The sequence below is a fragment of the Salvelinus sp. IW2-2015 genome, unplaced genomic scaffold (assembly GCF_002910315.2).
Source record: "Salvelinus sp. IW2-2015 unplaced genomic scaffold, ASM291031v2 Un_scaffold1440, whole genome shotgun sequence".
Classification (NCBI taxonomy): Eukaryota; Metazoa; Chordata; class Actinopteri; order Salmoniformes; family Salmonidae; genus Salvelinus; species Salvelinus sp. IW2-2015.
This window is the reverse complement of record NW_019942910.1, coordinates 290993-310186: the sequence shown is the minus strand read 5'-3', so window position 1 is coordinate 310186 and position 19194 is coordinate 290993. Positions and strand designations below refer to the sequence as shown.

The 19194-nt window shown below is 44.0% G+C and overlaps 1 protein-coding gene and 1 non-coding gene across 2 annotated transcripts in view; one reads left to right on the top strand and one right to left on the bottom strand.

Annotated features, from left to right (window-relative positions):
* Positions 1-278: 278 nt before the first annotated feature.
* Positions 279-360, bottom strand: trnal-aag (transfer RNA leucine (anticodon AAG)). The gene has a single exon. It is a non-coding gene; the product is annotated as a tRNA-Leu (tRNA).
* Positions 361-4166: 3806 nt separating this feature from the next.
* The window catches only part of LOC112070857 (histidine N-acetyltransferase-like), a 43011-nt gene continuing 27983 nt past the window's right edge, over positions 4167-19194 (top strand). Inside the window, exon 1 of the mRNA XM_024138315.2 lies at positions 4167-4371. The gene's annotated coding sequence lies outside the window, so the exon portion shown is untranslated. The remainder of the gene's footprint in view (positions 4372-19194) is intronic.

Below are 19194 nucleotides of genomic sequence, written 5' to 3'. Positions count from 1 at the left end.
TATGGTTCGTAGATATCTTTAAATGTCTAAATGTTGCACTTTCTCCGGGCAGAAGTGAATTATGTTTCTGTGCCTAGCGTTGACAACACATTTAAATGTACTGCTCAAGAATCAATACACCACGGAGTACCGCAGGTTTAAGAAGTCTGGACAATGCACCACTGGAGAAACACGTTCTACATTTTGTATTGAAGTGCGTGACGTATACACATTAAATATAATTGATTATGTAGTAACTATATAAATATTTTTTCAAAATGTATAACAAAAAAGTCACCTGGCAGCGGCGGGATTCGAACCCGCGCCTCCGAAGAGACTGGAGCCTTAATCCAGCGCCTTAGACCGCTCGGCCACGCTACCGATGGGAGATGTGTGATGTGTTAGAGGTTTTAACTCAACCAAAGAAGGGAATATATTTCTACTCAATAGTTTATTTGATGGAAAAGTTTTAATTCGTCTGACTATCACTTCAAAATCAGTAGACCTGTCGCACTAGTTATCTCCCAATGGTACTGAAAACGTGTGTTTATTCAGAACGCAGACACACCAACCTTGTACACTACCGCCCTCTACTGGTTGAAGAGGCAGTGCAATAACTATCACGCACCAATCGGGCAAGGTCAACTTTTTATTTTGTATTTATTTTTATTTAACCTTTATTTAACAAGGCAAGTCATTTAAGAACAACTTATTATTTACAATGACGGCCTATCAAAAGGCCTCCTACGGGGACGGGGGCTGGGATTAAAAATTAAATAAGAAACAAAGCCACATCATGAAAAGAGAGACACCACAACACTAAAAGAGAGACACCACAACACTAAAAGAGAGGCTTAAGACAACAACATAGCATGGCAGCAACACATGAAAACCCAGCATGGCAGCAACACAGCATTACAACAGCATGGTAGCAACACAACATGGCAGAAGCACAACATTGTAGCAGATCAAAACATGGTACTAACATTATTGGGCACAGACAACAGCACCAAGGGCAAGAAGGTAGAGACAACAATAAATCACATGAAGCAACCACAACTGTCAATAAGAGTGTCCATGATTGAGTCTTTGAATGAAGCGATTGAGATAAAATTGTCCATTTGAGTGTTTTTTGCAGCTTGTTCCAGTCGCTAGCTGCAGTGAACTGAAAAGAGGAGCGACCCAGGGATGTGTGTGCTTTGGGGACCTTTAACAGAATGTGACTGGCAGAACGGGTGTTGTATGTGGAGGATGAGGCCTGCAGTAGGTATCTCATATAGGGGGGAGCGAGGCCTAAGAGGGTTTTATAAATAAGCATCAACCAGTGGGTATTGCGACGGGTATACAGAGATGACCAGTTTACAGAAGAGTATAGAGTGCAGTGATGTGTCCTATAAGGAGCATTGGTGGTGAATCTGATGGCCGAATGGTAAAGAACATCTTGCCGCTCGACAGAACCGTTACCTGCCGATCTATAAATGATGATGAAACTTGATGATGTCTAAGTGTTATCTTGTTGTGCCTAAACGAAACAATGTGAACTAACAACACAACAACCTTAAATTAGGAAAACTAGATATTTCTGCAGCCAGAACAGCTTGTTAATATGATACATACTGATGCAGTAGTTATTAATAATCAAGTAATCACATAACATTAWTTGTGACTCAATAACCTTGTAGGATAAACGTAACGCTTTATCCTCAGCCTGAGCATAAGATAGTGCACAATGAGGATTTACACCGGCATTTTACCCATCTACACGAACTGGCACCCGTGTCTCACTGGGCCATGGCTCTGGCGGACCTGCTCTGATTTGGGGGCAAGCCCAGGCTTACCTTCTCACAAAACGACAGTCTTGAATGATGCAGAGGTTGTTGATTCTGCTCGCCCCAAGTCTTTAGTGTCACACTCCTGATGGAAACACAATGACACAAGAACTTACGTTAACATAAAACACTGGCAACACACTGCTGTAAGTAGATGGAAAAGCACCACTAAATCAATCCATAACCCAGTGGTCACCGACTCTGGCCCAGGACTAGAGGGTGTGGGTCTATGTTGTAGTTCCAGACACATTTTAACAGAACAGACTACACTTGCGCTATTAAGGCTGGGCTAGAGTAAAATCCTGCACTCCCTAGTTTACCATAGATCAGGGGTAACTATAACTACTGCTATATCCCACTGATAAAAGCATCATCTCTATCTGTCACAAGGTGTCATGAAAAACCAATGATCTGATAATGTTGACCGTGGCTGTGAATGATCATTACCCCATTTACATCAAAATGTCCCTTTAATCTACTTCATCCACACATTCAGGCATRACCTAGAATGTATTGTCTGACTAGAACATGTTGTAATCTGGGGACAGCGGAAACCAGATGACTTCCCCAAATCTCTGAAGATCCAAGAGATTACCGGCCGGCCTCCCAAATGGCACCCTATTCACTATATAGGCTACTAGTGCATTATTGACTAGAACCCTATGACCCTGTTAAAGCAATGTGCACTATAAATGGGCAAATTTGTAATGCTGCCGGGGATAACTGCTGCATTCATATGACACCCCTCCCTCACGATAACAGCTGTTATTCCCACTACTTCCAAGACGAGTCGCTCTGATCCACTGATACGAGACCCGAGTCATCCAACCATCCCACATCCAGCTGCCATGCTGTCATTCTGACAAAAAACACATTGCGTTCTCAAAACGATTTTGAGGTACATTGATCTAATAATTTGTCATTTAGAAAAGATATATATCACAGGTGGTTGGTGGCACCTTAATTGGGGGGGGGGGGGGACAGGCTCATGGTAATGGCTGGAGCGGAATAGGTGGAATGGTATCAAATACATCAAACACATGGTTTCCATGGTTTCCATGTGTTTGATGCCATTCCATTTACACCATTCCAGACATTATTATGAGCCGTCCTCCGCTCAGCAGCCTCCACTGAACTATATATATATATATATATATATATATATAATCAATTGAACTTAGATGTATAAACGTTGTTATTTAAACCAGTAGGGAAGCCTAAAGATAAATTATCCACTTGGTTAGAGAACAATATTTTGATCTGTTTTTAATTCAAGTAGTAACCCCAACCCCCACACCCTAATGGGGCAAACTGCCCTCAGGGCAATCAATGATACTTATTATTAGCATTTTCCAAATTATCTATAAGTAACTTCTTTGAGTTACACAATAGATTTTGAGATACTTTAGGATGATTTGGATAGGAAGGGCGAAAATAAAAGAGTAYATCAAAACCTCATCATAGTGAGGATATTAATATTGTGCAAGTAATTTTGTTCCGATATTTGATTTATTTTATTGAAATAAGATACCTAGACTTTAGCTTTTGAGGTTCAATGACTCTGAAATTCCAAAATAAAACATATAAAATTGGTTTTTAACAAACTAATCTTCAGGGAGCATTTTACCCCATAGAGKGGGCCGTTTTGCCCCCGACAAAACACCCCCTTTCTTAAGTTTATGTTTTTATTGAATAATAAAAAATAAATAATAGATTAATTCTTATTTCCCTTCAACATGTGTTTGCTTAAGGATAGCCAGTGTACACATACTGTATCTAAATATTACCAAACGTTGCCTTTTTATGCCATAGACATTCCCTTAAGGCAGGCGTTACCCTATGACATAACATAAGCATGCTGCATTCATGAATCCACTGTTCATCCATATGATATGAGAAAGAAAGATCATAGCCTTTCCTAACTTTGGGATCCATCATTTAATGCATATGATTACATTAATTACAAAGCAATTAGTATTAAATTAGGGTATGCATGCCATTTCTATTCTATTCCATACTGTGTAGTAAACGTGAACTACAAATTAATTTATACTACTGTATAGCCTAATCATTTTTTCTCTTTAATTGTGTTCGATATTAAATGTTCATATTGTCATGTTTCTAGGCCTACTTTAGCAATGTATTCAATTCAGATTGCGAGAGAGAGCGAGAGAGAGCGAGAGAGCGAGAGAGAGACAGAGCGAGAGAGAGAGAGACAGAGAGAGAGAGAGACAAGATGAGAGAGAGACAGGAGAGAGAGAGAGAGAGAGAGAGAGAGAGAGAGAGAGAGACCAGAGAAGAGAGGGGGGCTATACTGGAGATGATGGTGTGAGGTTAGACAGGATAGCCTAGCCTAGCCTACTACGAGGGGGAGAGGGTTTGTAGGAGGGGCTTAAACTTATACATCTCTTATATTGAAAGTTCGAGCCAGTGGCTGGGATAATTTTTATTTTATCCTGAAACTGAACAGTAGCCGCTGTAACCATCCACCTCTCGCACCTGGCAATACACCTGCCTGTTGTTACCGTCAACACCCGCGCGAGACCTCCGGGCTTCACTAACGGTAAGAGGGGGAAAAATCCACCGGCCGGCAGCGCTAGATATTTGGAGCACGTTGTCGGCTGTGAACATAGTCTAGCCTATCGATCACTTACGATAACGGTATCCATCTATGATCGATCATTATGATTTCGTAATATTTTTTAAATAATATTCTAACGAATATTTTTTTTCTCACTTCTAAATACTGTTTTCATAGAGGCAATGTAGCCTATAGCCTACGTGTGGTCGGGTTTTCTGCATAACCTTCAGTTTTGTACCAAGCCTTTTCTCATATTAGGAACCGATTGTCCCACCATCCTATTCTTATCCGCCATTTTGTGTCCAATTTAAGGAATTTATCAGACTGAGTAACGGGATGGTACAGCTAACACAATGATTCGATGGATAGTCTAAGGAAACGGGTTCATACTCCACATTTGTAGCCTAATGTAGGTTTGATATTCTACTGTATAGCATTATGGCATTGTGTGTCTGTCTGTGTTCTAGGCCTATATGCAATGCATAGGGGTGAGTGATGCCGGTAGCCCATATGATTAAATATTGATATGATCAAAGATTCATCCAATCACCGTTGAGGATGCAATCCTGTACCTGACAGCGCCTCAGACTAATTTAATAAATGCATAGTCTGAAACGAAAAAGAAAACGCACATATGTTTATCAGATATCACCTTGCGGCATCACTTTTGTGATATGTGTTTCTTATATCCAATGATAGCTATGCAGTCAATGTGGAACGCTGAAAGCCCCGGCAAAAGCAGTCCCATACGGACAGATGGGTGCGGGCGGAATCGGGGGATATAAGGGGGCAGAGTTGCCAAGTTATGATGAATAATTCCTTTATCCACAACATTGATTCGGAGTATTCCTTAAATTTCGGGTGCGTACATGTGTTCTATGAAAACGTATGTGCGCAATGCCATGGCAGCGGTAAGGGAGCCTCTGCGCGGTACGCCCGCCTCCAGTGTGTCTGCATACAGCATGTGCTTGGTTAGAAGAGTCGTGACAACTACAATTGTGAGGTTCTCTATACGCTGGTGCACGTGTGGTGCCATTTACGTAGGTCCCTAGGTAGGCCTATAAACTTAGGCTATTTCGCAGAAATGACCTATAACAGCAATTCCTGTAATTCTAGGTATAAGTTTACCTTCAATTGTAAAGAAAATGTATAGGCGCACATTTTATGCATGCATTATGGACAATGGTTATTTTCTAGCCTATGGCGGGTTTTATTTCTCCACATTCCATTGGGGTTGAGATACTCGGTCACGGGCAGCACGAGGAGGTGAGTGCTGGAGACGGAGTGAGACTTATTCTTCTATCCAACCTGCCCATACAGTGCGCGTGCCGTGCGCCAAAGAGCGCGTGTGCGTGCGCTCGCGTGTCTGCTCCTTCCCTCGGCCTGCTTTGTGATCTGATTCCACTTGGCAGTTTGGAATTCGGGAATGAAAGAGGGGAGACGTGACTGTGTACTCATGATTAGACGCATCAAGGGACAGTTGGAAGATGAGAGCAGATTCGGAGCATCAACTGCCCAACATTTTATAGATAGACACGTTTCTCTTTCATCCCACTCTGTCGCTGTCGTTCATCCTCTCGCTCTCACTCGACCTCTTTCCCTTTACTCTTATGCATTCTCTCACTCTTTCGGTCTCTCTATCTCCCCACTCTCTCTCTCTATCTCCCCACTCTCTCTCTCTATCTCCCCCCTCTCTCGCTATCTCCCCCCTCTATCTCGCCTCATCTCACTCTCTATCTCCCCCCTCTCTCTATCTCCCCCCTCTCTCTATCTCCACATCTTTSTCTATTTCCAACCCCTCTCTCTCTCTATCTCCCCCCTCTCTCGCTATCTCCCCCCTCTATCTCGCCTCATCTCACTCTCTATCTCCCCCCTCTCTCTATCTCCCCCCTCTCTCTATCTCCACATCTTTTTCTATTTCCAACCCCTCTCTCTCTCTATCTCCCCCCTCTCTCTCTTTCACTCTCGTTCTGTTTCTATCTCTCTTTTTCTCTCACTTTTATTGTATATATCTATCTATCTGTCTCTCCTGTATGTCTTTCTCTTTCCTCCAACGCTGTGTCAGTCAGACAAATGTATTAACACCTTGTAGCATCCTCCATCCTTCCATCCCTCTGCACCTTGCACATTTACAACTTTCTAGCAAGTCTCTTCTATGCTAGCATCCTTCCATCTGTCTATGAAAATATAGCAAAGCAGCTTTTAACAGAGGCTCCGTAACAAGTAGCCTGATAGACTGAGAGTAAGTAAGCTGTTTGGGACATTAGCCTAAAGCATTTTCAAAGAGCATGCCCGAGGGAGTGGGAGTGTGGCACAAATGGTGCCATATTCCCTATGTAGTGCACTACTTTGACGATGGTCCATAGGGGTTCTGGTGAAAAGTAGTGCACTACATAGGGTCTGTCTCTTATACACATCTAGATGTGTATAAGAGACAGCACACACACACACACACACACACACACACACTTACATCTGCTCCCCCCTTCATCCGTTCTCTTCTTTATCCATTCACCCCCTCTGTTACACACACGTGCACACAGCACACACCCATACCTCTATAAACACTCAATCACCACCCGCTCTCCAACCGATTTTCATTCGCCTGGTCACATTCATCCACCCCTACCTCCTCCTTCCCGTCCTTTTTCACCCAAAAGCAATTCTGGTGAAGCTCATTGATTCAGACTCACTGGGGTGCCCTCTATATCCATACAGTACTGAGTACTGACCCTGCAGTACACACACGCATACACAAACACTCGCACACGCACGCACGCACGCACGCACAAACACTCGCACGCGCACGCACACACACACACACAGTTGGTCCTCATGCATAGCCTACATACTGATCCAAGAAAAGTTCTGTATTTTTCCACCGTAATAGTTAAGGTTAGGTGTAGGTGGAGGTTAAGCTGATCCTAGATCTGTGTGGATGGGCTAACTCTCTTCCCGGAGTGAGTGACAGATAGAGAAAGGTAAAAGCAGTGATGAGATCAGTGCAGTCATCAACATGATAACCATCAGCTGTTCAGTCTCTTGCTGCGTTTGCTTGTTCTTGATGCCGACCTAAAGGGTCGTGTTGATTGGGCACAAAACAGAAGACAAAAGACTGAAACAAAAATAAACGCTCATTTTATTTTCCGTTGCGTGTCCTACTGAAAATGATGAGCCATCTTTCTTGTTTAATGGATCTCTAGGGAGACAGACTCATGCCTTCATCATTCACACCTGGATAAGAACAGGATTGTTAGTTTCAGAACTGTTTTATAAGAGTTTTAAATTTTTATTTACATAATGATAAGAATAAAAGGTGTACGCACTTGTAATGTTTTGTTTCACTCTCTTCCCCCATCCCATCCCAGCTCATCAAATGGGTGTCTGTTTTGTTTATGGTTATGTTTGTGTGTTAGTGTTTACTTGGTCCAATGCAGCTCTAGTATGATGTATGTCTATATTTCTGCAGCTCTAGAATTATGTATGTCTATATTTCTGCAGCTCTAGTATGATGTATGTCTATATTTCTGCAGCTCTAGGATTATGTACATCTATATTTCTGGTTTTTGAAGGTGCCTAACCTAAACCAAGGTCATTGTTTGTAATCGCCCTTAAAAATCAGAGAGAGACATGGAAGGGGAAATTAGTCTTTTGAAATTATGCCAGATATCAGGATAGTAAGTTTGGGATAGTGACAAAAACATAATGATAGGATAAGAAAGAGAGAGATAGAGAGAGCGAGAGAGATAGATAGAGTGAGAGAGAGAGCAAGAGAGAGAGAGAGAGAGGTAGAGAGATAGAGACAGCGAGAGAGAGAGAGAGAGAGCTAGAGAGAGAGCGTGAGAGAGAGCGAGAGAGAGTGAGAGGAGAGATAGAGCAATAGAGAGATATGAGCAATAGAGTGAGAAGTATAGAGAGAGGAGATATAGAGGAGATAGAGAGAGTGGAGAGAGAGAGTAGAGCAATAGAGAGATATAGATGAGAGAGAGATAGAGAGAGCTAGAGAGAGAAGATGAGCGATAGGAGAGAGAGTCAGAGAGAGAGAGGTAGAGAGATAGATAGAGAGAGAGAGAGTAAGAAAGAGGAGAGAGAGAGAGAGAGAGAGAGAGAGAGAGTGAGAGAGAGGAGAGTGTGTTGAGAGAGAGAGAGAGAGCTACAGATGGGGTGATAGAGAAATACAAGTAAAAAGAGGTAGAAAGAAAGGTGAGATTTACTGCCACTGTGTTTGGATGATGAATGCCCATAAAGCTCTAAAACTAGGCCCACATATTGATGACAGTTAAAATGCGATGTCCATAACGTGTGTGATATTCTCTAGCGGAGAAGATGATCTAACTCCGACTGATTACCATTAACGAGATGAGAGCTCCGGGTACAAGTGCCAAAAGAAAGATCTAGGATCAGCGACACTCCCCAATACTAACCTTAACCATTGAGAGGGGGGAAGCCAAACTGAATCAGATCAGCAGCTATAGGAGTGAAATCTGTACAGGTGAAATCCAGAGGACAAGTGCTATAAATGTCATGGGTTTTACCACAGAGAGTTATGTAACACAAGCATGAAAGGAATGGACTAGATCTGGAGGTAGGGAGGGAGGGAGACAGAGAGCGAGGCGAGAAGGGAGATAGGGAAAGGGAGGGAGGAGAGAGAGCGAAAGGGAAAGGGAAAAGGAGGAGGGAAAGGAGGTAGAGAGGGAGGGAGGGAGAGGTGGGAGAAGAAAGAGATGGAGAGTGCGAAGGAGGGAGGGAGGGAGGGAGGGAGGGAGGGAGGGGAGGGAGGGGGAGGGAGGGAGGGAGGGAGGGAGGAAAGGAGATAGAGGAGGTAGAAGGGAGAAAGAGAGAGAGAGGAAGGTAGAGAGGGAGGAGAGGAGAAAGAGAGGAGGGAGAAAGAGAGAGATAGAGGGAGGTAGACAGGGAGGAGGGAGAAGAGAGAGAGAGAGAGGGAAGTAGAGAGGGAGAGGGGAGAAAGAGAGAAAGGGAGGGAGGTAGACAGGAGGAGGGAGAAAGAGAGAGATAGGGAGGTAGAGAGGGGAAAGAGAGAGCGAGAGGGAAGTAGAGAGGGAAGGAAGAGAAAGAGAGGAGAGGGAGAAAGAGAGAGATAGAGGGAGGTAGACGGGGAGAGAGGGAAGGAGAGAGAGAGAGAGAGGGGAGTAGAGAGGGAGGGGGGAGAAAAGAGGAAAGGAGGGAGGTAGACAGGGAGGAGGGAGAAAGAAAGAGAGGGGAGGTAGAGAGGGAGGAGGAGGGAGAAAGAGAGAGAAGAGAAGGGGAGAAAGAAGAGATGAGGGAGGTAGAGCAGGGAGAAGAGAGAGAGAGGGAATGGAGAGAGAGAGAGGAGAGAGAGGAGAGAAGAGAGAGAATAAGGGAGGTAGACAGGGAGGAGGGAGAAAGGAGAGAGAGAGAGGGAAGTAGAGAGGGAGGAGGGAGAAAGAGAGAGAGGGAGGGAGGTAGAGGGGGAGAGAGAGGGAGGGAGGGGGGGAGAGAAGAGAGGAGGGTGGTAGAGAGGGAGGAATGGAGAAAGAGAGAGAGAGGGAGGTTAGAGAGGGTGGAGAGAGGGAGAAAGAGAGGAGAGAGCGAGGGTGGCAGGGGGGGACAAAACTGACCTCAGATCAGCAGGCTATAGGAGTGAAATACTGTACAGTGGAAATCCCAGAGGAACAGTGTATAAATATGTCATGGGATCTTTGCAACTGAGAGTTATGAAAACACCAAGCATGACGATGACATGGATTGATCTGGAGGTAGGGAGGGGGGGGGGGAAGGGGGAGGAGAAGAGAAGGAGGGAGAAAGAAATAGAGAGAGAGGCGGAGAGAGAGAGAGAGGGGGGGGAGGAAAGGAAGGAGGGAGGGAGGGAGGTAAAGAGGGAGGAGGGAAAAAGAGTGAGAGAGTCACTGCAGCAAAAGAGGAAGAGAGATTTATTTAAATGCGAGATTCTTCAATGTAGCCTAATTCAGGAATCAGGACTGATGTTTAGTATATGGAAATTTACTGTAATCTCCTTTTAGATCATGTTGATTGGTCGGTTCTGTTCAGATGAGAAGAGAGAGAATTGTCTAATGAATTGATTTCAATTGACTGATTTCCTTCTGTGAACTGTAACTCAGGAAAATCTTTGAAATTGTTGCATGTTGCATTTATATTTTTGTTCAGTGTAATAGGTTAATTGATCTGTAATTTATCTGTCCCTTGTTGCCCACGGGATAAAATATATGAAAACAATGGATATCTCCCACTCCCACACGCATGCACACACACACACACGCATGCACACACACACCCACACACATGCACACGCACGCACGCACACACACACATGGCCAGAGCCGTGATCGCCTTGAAACTCCCTCCCATCTCCAATTACTCAAGCAAACAGCGAAATGACCTTAAAAAAAAGATGAAACAACATTTCATGGGGACTGTGAGGAGACACACACAGACACAGTATTATTATAATTAGCATTGTATTTTTAATGTGTGTGTCTGTCCTTGTCTATCGCTGCTGCTTCGGCAAAATCGAATGGGGATCCGAATAAACCAAACACGCACGTGTCTTCACTAACATTTTCAAACTGTCCCTGACCAAGTCTGTAATGCCAACATGTTTGAAGCAGCCCAAGAATGCCATGGTAACTTGCCTAATGACTATCGCCCCGTAGCACTCACATCTGTAGCCATTAAATGTTTTGAAAGGYTGGTCATGGCTCACATCAACACCATCATCCCAGACACCTTGGACCCACTCCAATTCKCATAYCGCTCCAATAGATCCACAGATGACGCAATCTCTTTTGCACTCCACACTGCCCTTTCTCACCTGGACAAAAGGAACACCTAGGTGAGAATGCTGTTCATTGACTACAGTTCAGCTTTCAACACCATAGTGACCTCCAAGCTCATCACTAAGTTCAGGACCCTGGGACCTGCCTCTGCAACTGGGTCCTGGACATCCAGATGTGACTCCCCCAGGTGGTGAAGGTAGGCAACAACACATCCGCCACGCTGACCCTCAACATGGGGGCCCCTCAGGGATACGGCTTAATCCCCTCCTGTACTCCCTGTTCACCCACGACTGGTATGGTTAGAGCTGTTACAGTGTCCGTATTACAGCCACTCCGGCGGTCACGAGTCATGAAGGCAGTCAAATTCCATGTGACCGTTTAGTCACGGTAACTAGGCTTCTCCAAACTCTGATGCTGCTGCTGGTCATTAGTAGCCTACCAAACTTGCTAACTGCCTGGTACTCAGCACTCTATTGTCCATCTAATAAATCTGACATCAATGCAAATGTGATGGGAAATCTAATCGAACACTTCATGAAAGCCCATGAGCTCATGTTGCGCAACATTTCTATAGGCTATGCAATGGCGTGAGAAAACAGAGTGATGGCCTCTATTAAAAAGAGGAGGATCCCATCAGCTAAGCCTAAATAGGCTAAGCCTACTATATTTATTTCTCAACTTTCCTAATATTAAGCACATTTCTTCTCTTTACAACAGGAGTATAGCCTACCTGTCTGGCATGAAAAGGAAACACAGGAAACAGCGTCCTCCATTCGCTATTTAAGTGCAGAGATTACATTTTTCCASCCCCTGCCCCTGTTTCGAGACATGTGCATGATAATGATCCGTTCTAAATAAAAACAAATTTAACACATATATTATTTAGTATATGTAAAGACAAAATTAAATCAAGAATAGTCTGATGGGTGTCAATATTAGCCTATCGGTTGTGAATCATGCCCAGCTTTTGTGCAGTAAGGYAAGAAAGAGAGCATGCCTTTTCTTTGTGAATTTTTCAAATCATAGTCGCACAGGCCTATACAGTGCATTCGGAAAGTATTGAGACCACTTCCCTTTTTCCACATTTTGTTATGTAACAGCCTTATTCTAACATGGATTAAATGAGTTTGTTTCCTCATCAATCTACACACAATACACCATAATGACAAAGTGAAAATAGGTTTTTATAAATTGTAGCAATATATTTTTAAAAAAAAGACCCTTTGCTATGAGACTTGAAAGTGAGCTAAGGTGCATCCTGTTTCCAATGATCATCCTTGAGATGTTTCTTCAACTTGATTGTAATCCACCTGTGATAAATTCAATTGATTTGACATAATTTGGAAAGGCACACATCTGTCTATATAAGGTCTCACAGTTGACAGTGCATTTCAGAGCAAAAACCAAGCCATGAGGTCGAAGGAATTGCCCGTAGAGCTCTTAGACAGGATTGTGTCAAGGCACAGATCTGGGGAAGGGTACAAACAAATGTCTGTAGCCTTGAAGATCACCAAGAGCATAGTGGCCTCCATCATTCTTAAATGGAAGAAGTTTGGAACCACCAAGACTCTTCCTAGAGCTGGCCGCCCRGCCAAAGTGATCAATCAGGGGGGAAGGTCCTTGGTCAGGGAGGTGACCAAGAACCCGATGGTCACTCTGACAGAGCTCCAGAGTTCCTCTGTGGAAATGGGAGAAACCTTCAGAAGAACAACCCATCTCTGCTGCGCTCCCCAACTCAGGGCTTTAAATGGTAGAGTGGCCAGACGGAAGCCACTCCTCAGTAAAAGGCACATGACAGCCCCGCTTGGAGTTTGCCAAAAGGTACCTAAAGGACTCTTGGACCATGAGAAACAAGATCTTTGGTCTCGATGAAACCAAGATTGAACACTTGGACTGAATGCCAAGCGTCACGTCTGGAGGAAACCTGGCACCATCCCTACGGTGAAGCATGGTGGTGGCAGCATCATGCTGTGGGGATGTTTTTCAGCACCAGGGACTGGGAGACTAGTCAGGATCGAGAAAAGCTGAATGGAGCAAAGTACAAACGAGATCCTTGATGAAAACCTGCTCCAGTGCGCTCAGTTCCTTCCAACAGGACAATGACCCTAAGCACACAGCCAAGACAACTCAGTCGTGGCTTCGAGACAAGTCTCTGAATGTCCTTGAGTGGCCCAGCCAGAGCCCAGACTTGAACCTGATTGAACATCTCTGGAGAGACCTGAAAATAGCTGTGCAGCGACGCTCCCCATCCAACCTGACAGAGATTGAGAGGATCAGCAGAGAATAATGGGAGAAACTCCCGAAATACAGATGTGCCAAGCTTATAGCGTCATACCCAAGAAGAGGCTGTAATCGCTGCCAATGGTGCTTCAAGAAATACTGAGTAAAGGGTCTGAATACTTATGTAAATGTGATTTACAAATAAATCTTTTTTATTATAACATTTGCAAAAATGTCTGAAAACCTGTTTTGCTTTGTTATTATGGGGTATTGTGTGTATATTGATCAGGGGAAAAAAACAATTTAATCCATTTTAGAATAAGGCTGTAACGTAACAAAATGTGGAAAAGTCAAGGGGTCTGAATACTTTCCGAATGCACTGTATGTTTTGATAAGGTTTGTATCACAACTAAAGTGGCCAAATAACTTCTTGAAATGAAGCACATTAATTCACTTTACAACCGGTGTAGACCCTAAATGGCATGCATACGGCGCTTGAGTTTCAAGTTTGGGGAAGATAATTTTCACCATATAAATGCACCATTATAATAATGCATAATGCATAATTGCATTTGTGGTCACTTTTGAGAATGGCGTTTTCCTGCTAATTGATTGCATTTAGGAACATTCGCGCTTATAGCCTACTGCTTGTGCACACCGCTGCGCTTATAATGTGAAGAAAGAGCCTAATAAACTCAGCAAAAAAAGAAACGTCCTCTCACTGTCAACTGCGTTTATTTTCAGCAAACTTAACATGTGTAAATATTTGTATGAACATAACAAGATCAACAACTGAGACATAAACTGAACAAGTTCCACAGACTAACAGAAATTGAATAATGTGTCTCTGAACAAAGAGGGGGGGGGGGTCAAAAAGGATATCAACAATAACCCAAAAGTAGCAATCAGAAAAATATCTGTGTGGCCACCAGCTGCATTAAGTACTGCAGTGCATCTCCTCCTCATGGACTGCACCAGATTTGCCAGTTCTTGCTGTGAGATGTTACCCCACTCTTCCACCATGGCACCTGCAAGTTCCCGGACATTTCTGGGGGAAATGGCCCTACCCCTCACCCTCCGATCCAACAGGTCCCAGACGTGCTCAATGGGATTGAGATCCGGGCTCTTCGCTGGCCATGGCAGAACTCTGACATCCCTGTCTTGCAGGAAATCACACACAGAACGAGCAGTATGGCTGGTGGCATTGTCATGCTGGAGGGTCATGTCAGGATGAGCCTGCAGGAAGGGTACCACATGATGGAGGAGGATGTCTTCCCTGTAACGCACAGCGTTGAGATTGAATGCAATGACAACATGCTCAGTCCGATGATGCTGTGACACACCGCCCCAGACCATGACGGACCCTCCACCTCCAAATCAATCCCGCTTCAGAGTACAGGCCTCGGTGTAACGCTCATTCCTTCGACGATAAACGCGAATCCGACCATCACCCCATGTGAGACAAAACTGCAACTCGTCAGTGAAGTGAACTTTTTGACAGTCCTGTCTGGTCCAGCGACGGTGGGTTTGTGCCCATAGGCGACATTGTTGCCGGTGATGTCTGGTGAGGACCTGCCTTGCAACAGGCCTACTAATCGTCAGTCCAGCCTCTCTCAGCCTATTGCGGACAGTCTGAGCACTGATGGAGAGATTGTGCATTCCTGGTGTAACTCGGGCAGTTGTTGTTGCCATCCTGTACCTGTCCCGCAGGTGTGATGTTCGGATGTACCGATCCTGTGCAGGTGTTGTTACATGTGGTCTGCCACTGCGAGGACGATCAGCTGTCCGTCTTGTCTCCCTGTAGCGCTGTCTTAGGCATCTCACAGTACGGACATTGCAATTTATTGTCCTGGTCATATCTGCAGTCCTCATGCCTCCTTGCAGCATGCCTAAGGCACGTTCACGCAGATGAGCAGGGACCCTGGGCATCTTTATTTTGGTGTTTTTCAGAGTCAGTTGAAAGGCCTCTTTAGTGTCCTAAGTTTTCATAACTGTGACCTTAATTGCCTACTGTCTGTCAGCTGTTAGTGTCTTAATGACCGTTCCACAGGTGCGTGTTCATTAATTGTTTATGGTTCATTGAACAAGCATGGGAATGAAGATCTGTGAAGTTATTTGGATTTTTACAAATTGTCTTTRAAAGACAGGGTCCTGAAAAAGGGCCGTTTAATTTTTTGCTGAGTTTAGTTTATCAAAATTTTAAGCTAAACATTCTGATCTGTTGCATCAGCCTGTTTTTTTATGCTAGTGGTTGTATTCATTTGAGATCTATCGCATCCCACAACTGTCCCAGACTATGCTTGGAATATTTATTTCTCGCACAGAAGGACAAGTTGACCACTAGAATAGGTCAACTTTTTACTATGGGGGAGAGTAGATTGACATAGGCTAGTACTTTTGCTGTTCGTTAGGCCTAATCATCTTGTTGGCTGACGAAAAGTAAATCTGGACAGTTCTTCCAACATCTTCAATATGCACCTCGGAATTCAATAAGGTCCAAGATGTGTCTGTCTTCACTTGTAGCCTGTGAGAAGGACCCGATCACGTGATGGGCATTGGCATTGGCTAATAAGAATTGAGATATCTGAGAAAGCCATGTGAGTGAGAGGTGATTCGGAGCAGGCAGCCGGGAGAAGGGAATTCTAATTATTATATTTTGCCCAAGGGTACAACGGCCACTAGCCGCAAAAGGCTAGGGGCATTACAGCCATACAAAGGGGATGCCGCCGTGAAATTCTAGGCATTATCAAGTGCATCTCAAATTGTGAATGAGAGACTGATGAAGTGTGTGTAGCCTGCGTAAGAAACATATCAGAGCTCATGTCTTTCATGTGACTTTTTTCATATCATCATTAGAGTCACATCATGCAGCCTTCGAATGTTTAAAAAAAWATATATAATATAGCCCAACGTTTGTATCACAACTAAAGTTGCATAAATAACTCTAAATTAAGCATTTAGGAGGACCAGTTTCTTTGTTAACCGCTTAACACAAAATAGCCCCATGTGCGCACACYATTTTTTGGAGAAAATATCCTTGCTATTTTATTCAGTCAATTGTATTATTTATACTATAAATAATATAAAATAATGCCACAGAATTCTAAGGAAATTTTGTCTGAACTAGTGTAGCCCACAGCCATATGGCATAGCCAGCTCACGGCCTAACATAAGGACAACTCAGTGTATGCTATTCTGTTCTTCTGAAATAGACTACATTTTCTTCATATCATGTTTATTTAGACCTGTYCCAAAGGTTTGCATCAGTGACTTGTTGGCTATGCGTGGAAGCCTAGAGATGCTAAATGTGTTTATGTTAATTAATGGTAATTTACTGTGAGACGGAAGTTAATTGCTTGACAATCACCGGCTGACAAAATTTCATGACTGCCACAGCCCTCGGTTTTGCAACTGCTTGGCATCTGACTGCAAAGCGRTACAGAGGGTAGTGTGGACAGMCAAGGACATCACTGGGGCCAAGCTCCCTGCCATCCAGGACCTCTATACCAGGCGGTGTCAGAGGAAGGCCCTAAAACTTGTCAAAGATTCCAGCCACCCAAGTCATAGACTGTTCTCTCAGCGGTACCGATTAACAAGTCTGGAAATAACGGGACCCTGAACAGCTTCTACCCCCAAGCCATAAGACTGCTAAATAGGTCGGTAAATAGTTAACCAAATAGCTACTCGGACTATCTGCATTGACCTGTTTTGCACTAACACTTTTGACTCATCACATACGCTGCTGCTACTGTTTACTATCTGTCAATTTATTCCTAGTTATATGTATCTACCATKATTACCTCATACCCCTGCACATCACTAGCCTGTTCAACCTCTCTTTCGTATCGTCTGAGATTCCCAAAGATTGGAAAGCTGCAGCGGTCATCCCCCTCTTCAAAGGGGGAGACACTCAAGACCCAAACTGCTACAGACCTATATCTATCCTAGACCCTAAGGTCTTCGAAAGCCAAGTTAACGAACAGATTACCGACCATTTTGAATCTCACCGTACCTTCTCAGCTATGCAATCTGGTTTCAGAGCTGGTCATGGGTGCAACTCAGCCACGCTCAAGGTCCTAAATGATATCATAACCGCCATCGATAAGAGACATTACTGTGCAGTCGTATTCATCGACCATGCCAAGGCTTTCGACTCTGTCAATCAACACATTCTTATTGGCAGACTCAACAGCCTTGATTTCTCAAATGATTGCCTCGCCTGGTTTACCAACTACTTCTCTGATAGAGTTCAGTGTGTCTGTCACGTTCCTGACCTTATTTTTCCTTTGTTTAACTTTGTTTAGTTGGTCAGGACGTGAGCTGGGTGGGTAGTCTATGTTTTGTGTTTCTATGTTTTCTATATTTCTCTATTTTTTTTTCTCTGCATTGTTGGGAAGGGCCAAAAGTAGTGCACTAAATAGGGAATAATTGGGATGCAGACATCTATTTCAAACCTTGACACATCTGTCGCCGTGTCCCTTCAATTACGTAAAGGGATAACATACAGTAGTGTTCTAATCTCTGTCAAGTCCTCTGTGTTTATTACAGGACAGTAGTGTGTGTGTGTGTGTGTGTGTGTGTGTGTTGTGTGTGTGTGTGTGTGTGTGTGTGTGTGTGTAATGTAACTGTCTGTGTGGTTTGTGTGTGTTTGTGTGTGTGTGTAGTCAGAGCACCACAACAGTGTGACTTCAGCACTGTATAGCCTAAATCTCCTCTTTGCTGTCCTCCTCTGTTGACATCATGTGACTACTAGTCCGTTTCACTGCTGTTTCAAAGGAAGAGAGAAACAATTCGGGGCAGATGGATTATATTCTGTTCTATTACATTCTGTTGATTATTACAGTATACAGTATGTGGTTTGAGCATATCACTCAGTGCCTCTTTGTACACTACTTTGCCTGCCTACCGTCCAATGTTGTTAAAGGACATAGTTTACTGTATGTTTCAATAGGGAATGATCGTTTGAGTTTGACGCATCCATATCTCCTGTTCCTAAAGAAACACCTGGAGATCCTCAAAGAACCCTGGAGTTCCTCAAAGAACACCTGGAGTTCCTTAAGGAACCATTGCTAGTCAATGGTTCATATTTGTACATTCGGTTAGTTGAGGGATTCTTGGAGGAACCTTTAATGTTTTAATGTACAGTAGCAAACTAGAGCCGTGGCTTAGCCGACCATCCAACTGTGAGCAAGAACATCATGCAGAAACAACCTGCCGACCATCCAACTGTGAGCAAGAACATCATGCAGAAACAACCTGCCGACCATCCAACTGTGAGCAAGAACATCATGCAGAAACAACCTGCCTACCGTCCAACTGTGAGCAAACATCATGCAGAAACAACCTGCCTACCGTCCAACTGTGAGCAAGAACATCATGCAGAAACAACCTGCCTACCGTCCAACTGTGAGCAAGAACATCATGCAGAAACAACCTGCCGACCATCCAACTGTGAGCAAGAACATCATGCAGAAACAACCTGCCTACCGTCCAACTGTGAGCAAGAACATCATGCAGAAACAACCTGCCATCGTCCAACTGTGGCAAGAACATCATGCAGAAACAACCTGCCTACCGTCCAACTGTGAGCAAGAACATCATGCAGAAACAACCTGCCTACCGTCCAACTGTGAGCAAGAACATCATGCAGAAACAACCTGCCGACCATCCAACTGTGAGCAAGAACATCATGCAGAAACAACCTGCCTACCGTCCAACTGTGAGCAAGAACATCATGCAGAAACAACCTGCCATCGTCCAACTGTGAGCAAGAACATCATGCAGAAACAACCTGCCTACCGTCCAACTG